Here is a 15,408-nt window from a genome sequence, read left to right as displayed (position 1 = left end):
GAAACAATACAAAAAATTGACAAAATAAATAGTTGGTTCTTCGAAAAAATAAACAAAATTGATAAATCTTTAGCCACACTAACAAAGAGAGACTAGAGAAAACCCAAATCACTAAAATTCGGAATGAACAAGGAAATATCACAACAGACACGATTGAAATTCAAAACATAATTAGAAGCTATTTGGAAAATCTATACTCCAACAAAACAAAAAACCTCGAAGACATCAACAGGTTTCTAGAGACATATGAATTGCCTAAACTGAACGAGGAGGACATACACAATTTAAATAGACCAATTTCAAGTACTGAAATAGAAGAAGTCATCAAAAGCCTACCAACAAAGAAAAGTCCGGGACCAGATGGGTCTCAGCCGAGTTCTACAAAACCTTTAAAGAAGAGCTCATTCCAATACTTCTCAAAGTATTCCATAAAATAGAAGAGGAGGGAACCCTCCCAAACTCATTCTATGAAGCCAATATCACACTGATACCTAAACCAGACAGAGACTCATCTAGGAAAGAAAATTTCAGACCAATATCCTTAATGAACATCGACGCAAAAATTCTCAACAAAATCTTAGCAAATCGCATACAAAAACATATTAAAAAGATAGTGCACCATGATCAAGTGGGTTTCATCCCAGGGATGCAAGGTTGGTTCAACATCAGGAAATCAATAAATGTCATTCACCATATCAACAGACTTAAAGTCAAGAATCACATGATTATTTCAATAGATGCAGAAAAAGCATTTGATAAAATACAGCACCCCTTCATGCTCAAAACACTAGAAAAAAATAGGGATAGTGGGAACATTCCTTAACATTGTAAAGGCCATTCATGCTAAGCCCATGGCTAATATCATTCTAACTGGTGAAAAACTGAAAGCATTCCCCCTAAGAACTGGAACAAGGCAGGGATGCCCTGTTTCACCACTTCTATTCAACATCATTCTTGAGACTCTAGCCAGAGCAATTAGACAAACCAAAGAAATTAAAGAGATACGAATTGGAAAAGAAGAACTCAAACTATCCCTGTTCGCTGATGACATGATTATATATTTAGAGGAACCTGGAAATTCCACCAGAAAACTCTTAGAACTCATAAGTGAATTCAGTAAAGTAGCAGGTTACAAGGATCAATGCTCATAAATCCAATGCATTTTTATACATAAGTGATGAATCTTCAGAAAGATAAATTAGGAAAACTACCCCATTCACAATAGCCTTGAAAAAAATAAAATACTTGGGAATCAATCTCACAAAAGAGGTGAAAGACCTCTACAATGAGAACTATAGAACACTGAAGAAAGAAATTAAAGAACACCTTAGAAGATGGAAAGATTTTCCATGTTCTTGGATAGGAAGAATTAATATTGTCAAAATGGCCATACTACCTAAAGTGCTATACAGCTTCAATGCAATTCCAATTAAAATCCCAATGACTTACCTTACAGAAATGGAGCAAGCAATTATGAAATTCATCTGGAAGAATAAGAAACCCAGAATAGCTAAAGCAATCCTTAGCAGGAAGAGTGAAACAGGGGGTATTGCAATACCAGATCTTCAACTCTACTACAAAGCAATAGTAACAAAAACGGCATGGTATTGGTACCAAAATAGAAAGGTAGATCAATGGTACAGAATAGAGGACACGGACACAAACCCAAATGAATACAATTTTCTCATACTAGACAAAGGTGCCAAAAATATGCAATGGAGAAAAGATAGCCTCTTCAACAAATGGTGCTGGGAGAATTGGAAATCCATATGCAACAGAATGAAACTAAACCCATATCTCTCACCATGCACGAAACTAAACTCAAAATGGATTAAGGACCTCGGAATCAGACCAGAGACCCTGCAGATTATAGAAGAAAAAGTAGGTCCAGATCTTCAACATGTCGGCTTAGGACCAGACTTCCTTAACAGGACTCCCATAGCACAAGAAATAAAAGCAAGAATCAATAACTGGGATAGATTCAAACTAAAAAGCTTTCTCTCAGCAAAGGAAACTATCAGCAATGCGAAGAAAGAGCCTACAGAGTGGGAGAATATCTTTGCCAATCATACTTCAGATAGAGCACTAATCTCCAGAATCTATAAAGAACTCAAAAAACTCTACTCCAAGAATTCAAATAATCCAGTCGACAAATGGGCTAAGGAAATGAATAGACACTTCACAGAAGTTCTACAAGTAATCAACAAACATATGGAAAAATGTTCAACATCTCTAGTAATAAGAGAAATGCTTATCAAAACCACCCTAAGATTCCATCTCACCCCAATTAGAATGGCGATTATCAAGAATACGAGCAACAACAGGTGTTGGCGAGGATGTGGGGAGAAAGGCACACTCATACATTGCTGGTGGGGCTGCAAATTAGTGCAGCCACTCTGGAAAGCAGTGTGGAGATTCCTTAGAAAACTTGGAATGGACCCACCATTTGACCCAGCTATCCCACTCCTTGGCCTATACCCAAAGGACTTAAAATCAGCATACTACAGAGATACAGCCACATCAATGTTCATAGCTGCTCAATGCACAATAGCCAGACTGTGGAACCAACCTAGATGCCCTTTAATTGATGAGTGGATAAAGAAACTGTGGTCTATATATACAATGGAATATTACTCAGCCATAAAGAATGATAAAATTATGGCATTTGCAGGCAAATGGATTAAATTGGAGAATATCATGCTAAGTGAGATAAGCCAATCTCAAAAAGCCAAAGGACGAATGATATCACTAATAAGTGGATGATAATACATAATGGGTGGAGGGAAGGGTTAGTGTTAGGGTTAGAGTTAGGGTTAGGGAGGGGGGCACGTATGGAGGAAGGAAGCTCTGTGTAGAAGGAAAAGAGGGGTGGGAGGGGTGGGGGGAAGGGAAAAAATAACAGAATGAATCAAACAACATTACTCTGCAAATTTATGATTACACCAATGGTATGCCTTTACGCCATGTACAAACAGAGAAACAACATGTATCCCATTTATTTACAATAAAAAACAAAGAAATTTAAAAGGTCCCCAAAAGACAAAAAAAAAAAAAAAAAAGAAAGAAAGAAAAAGAAAAAACAATGAACTCACAAGTAGTTGAAGGAAATACAGGTGAATTCCTCTATGATGTGGGATGGGAAAATCCTCCTAATCATTGCTGAAAATCAGAAACTATGAAACAAACGAGTTACAAATCCTACATTAAAAAGGAAAAAAAAAAATGCATGGTAAAACACACCATAAACAAAACCACCCAAATAAAAATAAGCTGGAAAGGCATTTTTAATCTTCTATCTCAGATAAATAGGTAATATTCCTAACACACTACCTAGAAATTGAGGGGCACAGAAAACCACCCAACTAAAACACCAGACAATTAGCAGGAACAAAGAATGTCTCAAAACATCCTTTAAACATGAAAGATTTTTAAAAAGACTGAATTAAAACCCTGCCAAGACATGGGGGTGGGGGGTTGTGTATGAGAAGAATGGAAGTTCAGTGGATAAGTCAAAGAGGAACAGGGAATGGAGGGCAGATGGGAATGGGAAAGAGTAATGAATTGGACAGAACCTTCCTATGTTCATATATGGATACACGACCACTGAGACTCCACATCATGTACAACCACAGAATGGGAAGTTATACTCCATGTACGCATAATATGTCAAAATACATTCTACTGTCATGTATCTCTAAAAAGAACAAAAAACGGGGGGAAAACATTGCCAAAACAACATCTTACCTATCAGGTTGGCAAAAATCAGAAAGTTTTTGTTGTTGTTGTTGTTTTTGGTACCAGAGATTGAACTCCGGGGCACTTGACCACTGAGCCCCAGCCCCAGACCTAATTTGTATTTTATTTAGAGACAGGGTCTCATCGAGTTACTGAGTACCTCACTAAATTGCTGAGGTTGGCTTTGGGCTCTCAATCCTCCTGCCTCAGCCTCCAGAGCCACTGGGATTACAGGTGTGAGCTACCATGCCTGGGAAAAAACAGAAAGTTTAACAATTTATCTTCTGACAATTTGGTGAGAAAGGTACTTTCTTACATGTTGCTGTTGGGATTTTTTTTTCTAAATGGTACAACCCCAGTGAAGGAGAAGAAATTTAACAACATGGAACAAAATGTCATGCTCATTTACCCTCAGACCCCTGCAATCCCACTTCCAAGAGTCTTCAGCAAGAAAAGTACACAATGACTGAGGTATAAAAATATTTAGTTATCATTATTTCTCATGGCAAAGGTGGAAAACGATCTAAACACAGGTCTGTATAAACCATGGTACATCCTACATAGTGAGAGAAAAACGAATACCTTCTCTCCACTCTGGTAAGGGATGATTTCATGGATACACTGGTAGATGAAAAGGGCAAAAAATGAAGACAGTATCAAGGACCTTGGGGAAAGAAAGGAGGAGGATATGGATACAAATTGTGTGTATTTAAGAATTTTAAAGCAAAACAGTGTTATTATATCTACAAAAGGTCTGCAGAGTTTCTCAGAGCTTCTGTTCCTTCAGTCCTTCAGCCATGTTTCAGGGAGCACTTCCTTCCTGGCTGTGCCTCTAGGTCCTCTTTTGGGAATCAGAAAAGATAGTCTACCCAAGCCTTCAATCTACAGCAAAAGGAATCAAATTATCACATGAGAAAATCAATTCTTGGAATGATTCTAAGCAGATAACTCAAAGTCCTGCAGTTCCTGTCAATGTTATTTCTCCTTCCTGGAAAACAGGCAGACAACAATGTACTCAGTGCTCCTGGTCATGGTGAAGAATACAGCATGTGGCAGATTGCTCACTGTCAGGCGCCTATCATCCACCATTTGCTTGCCTCTCGCCTGTCCATCGCCTGCCTTACACCTATCCATCACCCAGCACACGAGGTTCACCTCCCGATCAGCCCGACAATAGTCAGCAAACTGATTGCAGACCGCCAGTGGAGCATCAGTTGCCTGTTGTTGACTGAAAGTTCACTGTTACAGTACCTGTAGGACCCCCAGAACAACTGACTGTGCCCTATCACTGGGACCCTAGACCAACTGATTGCACCTGGCCTCCAGGATCCCACAACCACACACAACAAAACCAACCTCCAGGACCCCTGCCTGACCAACCGCACCCCACCTCCAGGACCTCCAGCTGACCACGTCCACACCCTGAACTGCAACTCCCCATTTACCAACACATTTGGAAGCCAGAGTGGGCATCTTGGATAATCCTGGAAGCCACAGCTCCGATCTTTAGGTGGGGCAAATCCCATCCTTAGAAGTCTGCTGGAGACTTGAAGCTCATTATCAGGTACCTCTCATGCATCAGGCTACTGAACTCTGGTAGGTTTCATTACTACATGACTGTTATACTGTAGATTTTCTTTTTTCTCCTTATTGAAAAATTTTAAGTTTTTATTCTTTACTTTTCTTGCTCTTTTCCTTTTGTTTACCTGTTCCCTCAGAGTCTATTGCTCCCTTTTTTACATGCTAACATCCAATTTCTATTGATTACACTCTCACCCTCTCTATTATCAAGAACTTCTGTATATTCTTTTCTTATCCCATTAACAGCCACATTCTGCATGCCTCTGCATCCTCTTTGTCCTCCATTAGAAACCGCAGACCTTATTGCAAATCTGTTTGTTTTACTGAAGATAATATTTGAACTCATTCTGTTTATTATGACAAATTTCTTATAGTCCTCATAGGGGCTATTTGGTCTAGGATTGCATAGTGTCTGAATTAGGCACTGCTAATATTGATCTCCCCTTAAAGAAAAGGTTTTGGAAACCTATAGGGCCACTATAAGCCTATAGGGGGAAATATGCAATACCCCAGATCTGCACTGCTAGAGGGGAAGATACATGAACAACATGAAAAAACAAGGGAAGAAAATGATCCAAACAAATCTAGATTCCATATTAATAGAATCCAATGACTGTATGGTAGAAGAAATGTCAGACAAGGACTTCAGATTATACATGATTAAGATGATTCACGAAGCAAAGGATGAGATAAGAGAGCAAATGCAGGCAATGAATGATAATACCAATAAGCTGAAAGAGCAACTGCAGGAAGCAAAAGATCATTTCAACAAAGAGATGGAGATTCTCCAAAAAAAAATGGAAATCCTTGAAATGAAGGACACAATAAACCAAATAAAAAACTCCATGGAAAGCATCACCAAAAGACTAGACCACTTGGAAGACAGAACCTCAGACAATGAAGAAAATATATTTAATCTTGAAAATAAATTTGCCCAGAGAAGATGGTAAGAAATCATGAACAGAATCTCCAAGAACTATGGGACATCATGAACAGACCAAATTTAAGAATTATTGGGATTGAGGAAGGCACAGAGATACAAACCAAAGGAATGAACAACCTATTCAATGAAATAATATCAGAAAATTTCCCAGACCTGAAGAATGAAATGGAAAATCAAATACAATAGGCTTACAGAACACCAAATGCACAGAATCACAACAGATCCACACCAAAGCACATTATAATGAAAATGCCTAACATTCAAAATAAAGATAGGATTTTGAAGCCCGCGAGAGAAAAGCATCAGATTACATACAGGGGGAGACCAATACAGGTAGCAGCCAACTTCTCAACCCAGACTCTAAAAGCTAGAAGGGCCTGGAACAACATATTTCAAGCTCTGAAAGAACATGGTTGCCAACCAAGAATCCTATACCCAGCAAAACTAACATTCAGATTTGAAGATGAAATAAAATCATCCCAGGATAAACAAAAGATAAAGGAATTTAAAAATAGAAAGCCTGCACTACAGAATGTTCTCAACAAAATATTCCATGAGGGGGAAAAGAAAAACAATAATGTAGATTAGCAAAAAGAGGAAATACCTTAGAGAAAAATCCACTCAAAGAGAAACCAAGCCAAGTTAAAAACCAAAAATAAGCCAAATGACTGAGAATACAAATCATATCTCAATAATAACCCTGAACGTTAATGGCCTAAACTAATCAATCAAAAGACATAGACTGGCAGAATGGATTAAAAAGAAAGACCCAACAATATGCTGCCTGCAAGAGACTCATCTCATAGAAAAAGACATCCACAGACTAAAGGTGAAAGGATGGGAAAAAACCTACCACGCACATGGACTCAGTAAAAAAGTGGGGGTTTCCATCCTTATATCAGATAAAGTGGACTTCAAGCCAAAGTTAGTCAGAAGAGAAAAAGAAGGACATTTCATACTGCTTAAGGGAACCATAAATCAGTAAGACATAACGATAGTAAATATTTATGCCCCAAACAATGGTGCATCCCTGTACATCAAAGATATCCTTCCCAATTTCAGGAATCACATAGACCACAACACAATAATTCTGGGTGACTTTAACACACCACAGTCACTACTAGATAGATCTTCCAAACAAAAACCAACCAAAGAAACCATAGAACTCAATAACACAATCAATAACCTAGACTTAATAGACATATATAGAATATTCCATCCATCAACGAGCACATTCACGTTCTTCTCAGCAGCACATGGAACCTTCTCAAATATAGAGCATATGTCATGACAAAAAGCAGCCCTTAGGAAATGCAAAAAAATAGAGATACTGCCTTGTGTTCTATCAGATCATAATGGACTGATGGTAGAAATCAGTGACAAAATAAAAACCAGAAATTACTCCAATACCTGGAAACTAAATAATATGCTAATGAATGAAACATGGATAACAGAAAACATCAGGGAGGAGATAAAAAAATTATTAGAGGTCAATGAGAATGATGATACAACATATCAAAATTTCTGGGACACTATGAAAGCAGTACTAAGAGGAAAATTCATTGCATGGAGCACATTCCAGAAAAGAATGAAAAGTCAACAATTAAATGACCTAACATTACAGCTCAAAGTCCTAGAAAAAGAAGAACAGAATAACAGCAAAAAGTTGTAGAAGACAGGAAATAATTAAAATCAGAGCTGAAATCAATGAAATTGAAACAAAAGAAACAATTCAAAAATTTGACAAAAGAAAAAGATGGTTCTTTGAAAAACTAAACAAAATAGACAAACCCTTAGCCACACTAACAAAGAGGAGAGAGAAAACTCAAATTACTAAAATTCGTGATGAAAAAGAAAATATCATGACAGACACCACTGAGATACAGAACATAATGAGAAGTTACTTTGAAAATCTGTATTCCAACAAAATAGAAGCTACCGAAGACATTGACAAATTTCCAGAGATATGCTCCTCCCAAACTGAACCAGGAGGACATACACATTTAAACAGATCAACATCAAGAAATGAAATAGAAGAAGCCATTAAAAACCTACCATCCAAGAAAAGCCCAGGACCAGACAGATTCTCAGCCAAGTTGTACAAGACCTTCAGAGAAGAACTCATTCCAATACTTCTCAAAGTGTTCCAGGAAACAGAAAAAGAGGGTACCCTACCGAACTCATTCTATGAAGCTAATATCACCCTCATATCCAAACCAGGAAAAGACACATCAAGGAAAGAAAATTTTAGATCAATATCCTTGATGAATACAGATGCAAAGATCCTTCACAAAATATTGGCAAACCATATCCAAAAACATATTAAGAAAATCGTGCACCATGATCAAATGGGGTTCATCCCTAGAATGGAAGGATGGTTTAACATCCATAAATCAATAAACGTAATCCATCATGTCAATAGACTTAAGGATAAGAATATATGGTTATTTCAATTGATGCAGAAAAAGCATTCGACAAAATACAACACTCCTTAATGCTCAAAACACTAGAAAAAATAGGGATAGTAGGAACATAGCTGAACATTGTAAAGGCTATTTATGCTAAGCCCATATCCAACATCATTCTTAGTGGAGAAAAACTGAAACCATTCCCTTTAAAAACAGGAACAAGACAGGGATGTCCTCTTTCACCACTTCTATTCAACGTTATCCTCGAAACTCTAGCCAGAGCAATTAGGTAGACTAAAGAAATTAAAGGGATATGAATAAGAAAAGAGGAACTTAAGCTGTCACTATTTCCTGATGACATGATTCTATATTTAGAGGATCCAAAAAACTCCTCCAGAAAACTTCATCAATGAATGCAGCAAAATAGCAGGCTATAAAATCAACACTCATAAATCTAAAGCATTTTTATACGCAAGCAACAAAACATCTGAAAGGGAAATGAGGAAAACAACTCCATTTGCAAAAGCCTCAAAAAAAAAAAATACTTCGGAATCAATGTAATCGAAGAGGTAAAAGATCTCTACAGTGAAAACTATAAAACATTGAAGAAAGAAATTAAGGAAGAACTTAGAAGATGGAAAGATCTCCCATGTTCTTGGACAGGCAGAATTAATATTGTCAAAATGGCCATACCACCAAAAGTGCTATACAGCTTCAATGCAATTCCAATTAAAATCCCAATGATGTACCTTACAGAAATAGAGCAAGCAATCATGAAATTCATCTGGAAGAATAAGAAACCCAGAATAGCTAAAGTAATCCTTAGCAGAAAGAATGAAACAGGGGTATCGCAATACCAGAACTTCAACTCTACTACAAAGCAATAGTAACAAAAACAGCATGGTATTGGCACCAAAATAGAAAGGTAGATCAATGGTACAGAATAGAGGACAGGGACACAAACCCAAATGAATACAATTGACTCATACTAGACAAAGGTGCCAAAAATATGCAATGGAGAAAAGATAGCCTCTTCAACAAATGATGCTGGGAAAACTGGAAATCCATATGCAGCATAATGAAACTAAACCCCTATCTCTCACCCTGCACAAAACTCAACTCAAAATGGATCAAGGAAATCGGAATCAGACCAGAGGCCCTGCATCTTATAGAAGAAAAAGTAGGTCCAAATCTTCAACTTGTTGGCTTAGGCTCAGACTTCTTTAACAGGACTCCCAAAGCACAAGAAATAAGAGCAAGAATCAATAACAGGGATAGATTCAAACTAAATATCTTTCTCTCATCAAAGGAAACTATCAGCAATGCGAAGAGAGAGCCTACAGAGTGGGAGAAAATCTTTGCCACTCATACTTCAGATACAGCACTAATTTCCAGAATATATAAAGAACTCAAAAAACTCTACACAAAGAATAAAATAACCCAATCAACAAATGGGCTAAGGATATGAACAGACGCTTCACAGAAGATCTACAAGCAATTAACAAACATATAAAAAAATCTTCAACATCTTTAGTAATAAGAGAAATGCAAATCAAAAAACTACACTAAGATTCCATCTCACCCCAATTAGAATGGTGATTATCAAGAATACAAGCAACAACAGGTGTTGGAGAGGATGTGGGGAAAAAGGTACACTCATACATTGCTGGTAGGGCTGCAGATTAGTGCAGCCACTCTGGAAAGCAGTGTGGAGATTCCTCAGAAAACTTGGAATGGACCCACCATTTGACCCAGCTATCCCACTCCTTGGCCTATACTCAAAGGACTTAAAAATCAGCATACTACAGAGATACAGCCACATCAATGTTCATAGTTGCTCAATTCACAATAGCCAGATTGTGGAACCAACCTAGATGTCCTTCAATTGATGAATGGATAAAGAAACTGTGAGATATATATATATATATATATATATATATATATATACACACACACACACACACACACACACACACACACACACAATGGAATATTACTCAGCTATAAAGAATAATAAAATTATGGCTTTTCAAGGCAAATGGATGAAATTGTAGAATATCATGCTAAGTGAGATAAGCCAATCTCAAAAAACCAAAGGACAAATGATCTTGTTGATAAGCGGATGATGACACATAATGGGAGGTGGGAGGGGGGCAAGAATGTAGGAAGGAGGGACTGTACAGAGGGAACAGAGGGGTTGGAGGGGTGGAGGGGAAGGAAAAAATAACAATGAATCAAACATCATTACCCTATGTAAATGTATGATTATGCAAATGGTATGCTGTTACTCCATGTACAAACAGAAACAACATGTATCCCATTTGTTTACAATAAAAATAAGTTAAAAAAAATAATACAGCATGTGCTTCAATGAGACACAGCAGTACCACTGAGAACCAGCTACGTCTCATATGGGAACTTATAAGAAGAGCAGAGGTTCAGCCTGGCATGGCCTGGACTTCTCAAAAGCACAACAGGACCACAACTAACCAAGAACACCAAGCACAGAGAACCAGCAGCAAAGCCTCCTTGTCCTCCCAGCGCCCCCAGAGAACTTGTCACAGCTTAGCATCATTCAGCAGGGTTTGGGTCCTCTCATCACTCCCGCTCCTCTCCGCCTTCTTCTTCCCCCAGGCCCAACCTCAGTGGGGATTAGCTCCTGATATTCGGCCCTCCTGCTTCCATGTACCGTGTCCTTAATTCTATTCATGGGACAATCTTTTTTTTCTAAAAAGCAAGCGGACATACAATGGAATCTTATCCAGCCTTAAAGAGGAAGGAAATTCTGATACACGCAGCAGCATGGATAAAACTTGAAGACTGTGCCAAGTGGAGTCCGCCATATGAGGTTCCTCATCAAATGCAGAGACAGGAAGTCCAATGGCAGCTGCCAGGGGAGAGGGGAGCAGAGAGTTTAATGGGTGCAGCAATTCAGCTGGGTAACCTGAGAAGTGTCCAGGAGATCGACAGTGGTGATGCCTACATGTCATTGTGAAAGTACTTAATGCAAATAACTAAAAATAATTAGAATAGTAAATTTTTGTTATGTACAGTTGGTAAGAAAAATTTTTGTTTAAAGAAAAAAACACAACCTCTATCTTGAAATTGTCTGACTGTTCAACGTTCATGAGCAGGCCTGTGTCCTGCCTTTTCACTAAGGACCCAAGAAATCTTAATTGTAACTACACATGCTCCTCAATTGACAATGGGGTTGCATCCCAATAAACTCATCATAAGTTGAGATGACTATCGGTAAAAAGTGTATTTAATACCTCATCCACCAAGTATCACAGCTTAGCCTAAACCTCACGTCAACACGTTCAGAACAGGTCCATTACCCTGCAATTGGGCAAAACCATCCAATACAAAGTCTATTTATTATAAAGTGTTGAACAGCTCATGTAATTTATTGAATACCACACCAAAGTGAAAAGCTGACAGTTTGAATGGCCATGCTTTCACATGACTGAGAAGTCAAAAAATAGTGAAGTCTGACCACACAAAGTCAGGGGCCATCTGGACACGTCACTTTCCTTCGCCTTACAAATCTTCAACATGGGGCCTCGGTCACCTTCTTTGCATACATCCCCGCTATCTACCCACCATGCTTTACTGGGCACTGACTACATGCCCAATGCTGTCCTGGGCACAGGAGGGATAGCAGCCAGAGAGACACTGGAACTTTTATTTCCAAGAGGGAGGCAGGAAAAAAAGAAGTAAATGACAGTGACCTGAGGACCAGCAGAGAGAACAGATGTCTGAGCTCTAGCCTGAAGGACTGGGCATGCTACAACCCCAAGTTACTCAGTCATTGCTCACAACTTACCTCTCTGCCTAAAGTTAGGCACCTTTAGAAAGCCTGGAGAGACTCTGGTCCATGTTAAATTAAAATAGTAATAATAACTTGTCTCCCTTCCAACCTGTTACCACAGATCTTTTGCCAAATAACACAGTTCACCCATGAAATAGTTTAACTCTCTCTTCCACCTACTTTAAAAAAAATGTACTCTTAAAGACCCCCTATGCTTTCCTATCCTGCCACACAGGAGCCTGGTAAACACAGGGATCATTCTCACAGGCCATTCTTCCCATTCTTACCCTTGTGCTGGTTCCACCCAGGGCCCTTCCTATACTTTTTGTTTGCACTTTATTGGAGACCCAAATTCCTGGCCAGGGCTCCTTTCTCAAAGCTCAGCACACAATGAAGTATGAGGGCGAGTCAACGACATGCCAGACCCCCAAGTAATGCCTACATAAGCCGAAGCACCTCAGTCAACAGCACCAGCCCCAGAACACAATGCACTCATGACTCCCATCCTCAACCCAAGAAGAGCACTCTGAAAAGAACAATTCATTATTCAGGACCTTCTGTGGCCAGGATGATGGCAGAAAGGAAGCCACTGACAAACCTGGCCTGTGTCGGCCCAAGCAAAACTCCGGCCAAGTGTAAACTGCAGGAGGCAGAGCCTGGCTCAGAAGAAAGAGTCTGGGAACTAAGCCTGCCCAGAACTACTGTCCCTGGGGCGTGGGCCCCTGGGAAACCTGGAGCAAACTCCCAGCAGGCAATCTGCCAATCTATTTCCATCCCTTTGGCAACAGGTGTACAGCCCTTCCATGCAGCCACAACTCATTCTGTGCTCTGTCTTCAAGGTCCTGTGCTCTCTGGGTTCCCAAGCTCTCTTCAACTTGGTTGTGTTATTTCATGGTTCTGTAATGCTGGATAGAGGAAGAAGGTCCAAGCCCTAACACAGCAGGTGTCTGGTGCTCAGCAGGGACAAAACATTTCAAATGAATGGTCTCTGGGGATGGCAAGTGTCCTGGAAGTTTGATGTGAACAGATGCTTGGTTGTTTTGAAAGTACTGAAAAATCAGAACCAATTAAGTATCTACTAAAGGATCAGATGAGTCAATCGAGCTTCAGCCAAAGGACTGACTGCTATGCAGCCATTAAGAACTACATTGCATGACTGTAGATTTGAAGAGGTAGATTTAGGAACACAGCAGAGATTGTGCTAACTCCCTACCCAGCCAACTCCCCAGAAGCTAAACTAGCAAGGAGACAAAAATTCAAATATTTGTATCAAGAGCTACAAATCCAGAGCAAGATCAACTCTTTTGCCTAGCTTAGAGTGGGCCTGGGAGAAACATGAGAGGATCCCACTTCCTTACCAACTCTATGCCTACACCAGCAGCAGACCGTCCTCTCTGCTATGCCCCAAGTTAAAAACTCCTACCACATTACTGCCTCCATAGTGTCTGGGATATCAATGCCCAAGATGAGGAGAAGCAGCACAGCAAGCATACTATCACAGCAAGAGAACAGAAACATGAGAACAAAATGTCCTGAAGATGAGATACAACCTAGAAGGAAATCAACACTCCAAGAAGGAAAGGAAATTCTCACAAATACTCTGTGCTCCAAAGCAATCAACTAAGAACATACATTCAACCAAACCAGAACTCATAGATGAAATGAAGAAATGAAAGATAAAAAAAAGGAGGAAAGATGTAGGGCAATGAACTAATAAGGGTCAAAGCAATCTGACAAAAGTAGTAACTAAGTTAATATTGAGGTACAGAAAATAATGTTGAAAACTGTATTATTAACTCAATAAAGTTGTGTACAGAATGGACAGTACAGATGAAAAGTATAGATAGAGAAAAACAAAGAAATGAAATGCCAATGGCTAGCCAACATAAAATGTCTTTAAAATGGAGAATCCAACAAATAGATTGTAAGATACAATACACATGCAGAAAGACATAAGAAATTTCCCATAAGAAAATGATTAAAGAAGTCAATCTGCAGGATGCCAGAGTATAGTCACAGAAAATGTTAACACCTGCTTGTGGCTGTCACAGATTCTAATCAAGGTTCCAAAGGGCAGTGACACAGGTGGTTGTATGCAGTCAAAGCACATCACCACAAGTTGCAGAGATTGGGGAGGGCCCTGAGAGCAGCCTTATGATCCTCATGTAGCTGCCTCACATCTTGGAAGACCCCAGAGCAACAGTCACTGAGCTCTAGTATAGCCCACCACGACCATGCCCAACCAAGGCATCACTCAAGTCCAAAAGCAAGTAGCAGATATTTGCATAGGTGAAAACATTCAGAGAACAGGACACTCATGAGACCACTAGGAGGGAAAAAAAAAAAACAACACAGGAATCCAGCCAGTTAAGAGATGAACCAAAATAAAAGGTTCTGCATTGGGAGAGCCATACCCCAGTAGAAGCATGAAAGACATGTAAACGCAGAGCTGAGACAATAACAGAAAACACAATTACAGGACAGAATGAGAATTACAATGTAAAATAATTTTTTAAGGTAAGAGGCTGGTGAAGCAGGAGAATAAGAATGCTGTACCCAGGTACTGTAGCACGGGGATGTCCAAAAACACAGTCAAACCTGAAACACTATTTCTCAAATACCACGACGCTAACCTTATAATGCTTTCAAAAATCTCTTCCCTTAACCTCACGTGAACTTTTTAGAAAAAGAATCTTTCTTCTATTAAACATTTATTTAAAGTTTAATTTTGTTTTACTTCCATTTCTTTCCATTTATTGAAAATTGACTAAACCTAATATTTTTAATATAAACCAGAACTGGCAGACAAGTTACATTATATAACAGCACTTCTACCCATCTTTGTAACTATCCTTGAGGATACTTTGGATGGTTAGGATTTGTGGCAACAGATATTTTCTTTTATTTAGAGTAGGCAGGGGTGGAGTGCC

General features: G+C 39.0%; 1 protein-coding gene and 1 long non-coding RNA gene across 4 annotated transcripts in view; one reads left to right on the top strand and one right to left on the bottom strand.

The window, feature by feature from the left end:
* LOC306643523 (TBC1 domain family member 8-like) overlaps positions 1–15,408 on the bottom strand; it is a 53,370-nt gene that overhangs the window by 29,974 nt on the left and 7,988 nt on the right. The window lies entirely within an intron of this gene.
* The window catches only part of LOC306643539, a 122,309-nt gene continuing 113,908 nt past the window's right edge, over positions 7,008–15,408 (top strand). Inside the window, exon 1 of the long non-coding RNA XR_013758971.1 lies at positions 7,008–7,372. This is a non-coding gene — a long non-coding RNA (uncharacterized lncRNA). The remainder of the gene's footprint in view (positions 7,373–15,408) is intronic.

This window comes from Sciurus vulgaris, assembly GCF_902686455.1.
Source record: "Sciurus vulgaris genome assembly, chromosome: 14".
Taxonomy (NCBI): domain Eukaryota; kingdom Metazoa; phylum Chordata; class Mammalia; order Rodentia; family Sciuridae; genus Sciurus; species Sciurus vulgaris.
This window is presented reverse-complemented; position numbering and strand designations above follow the sequence as displayed.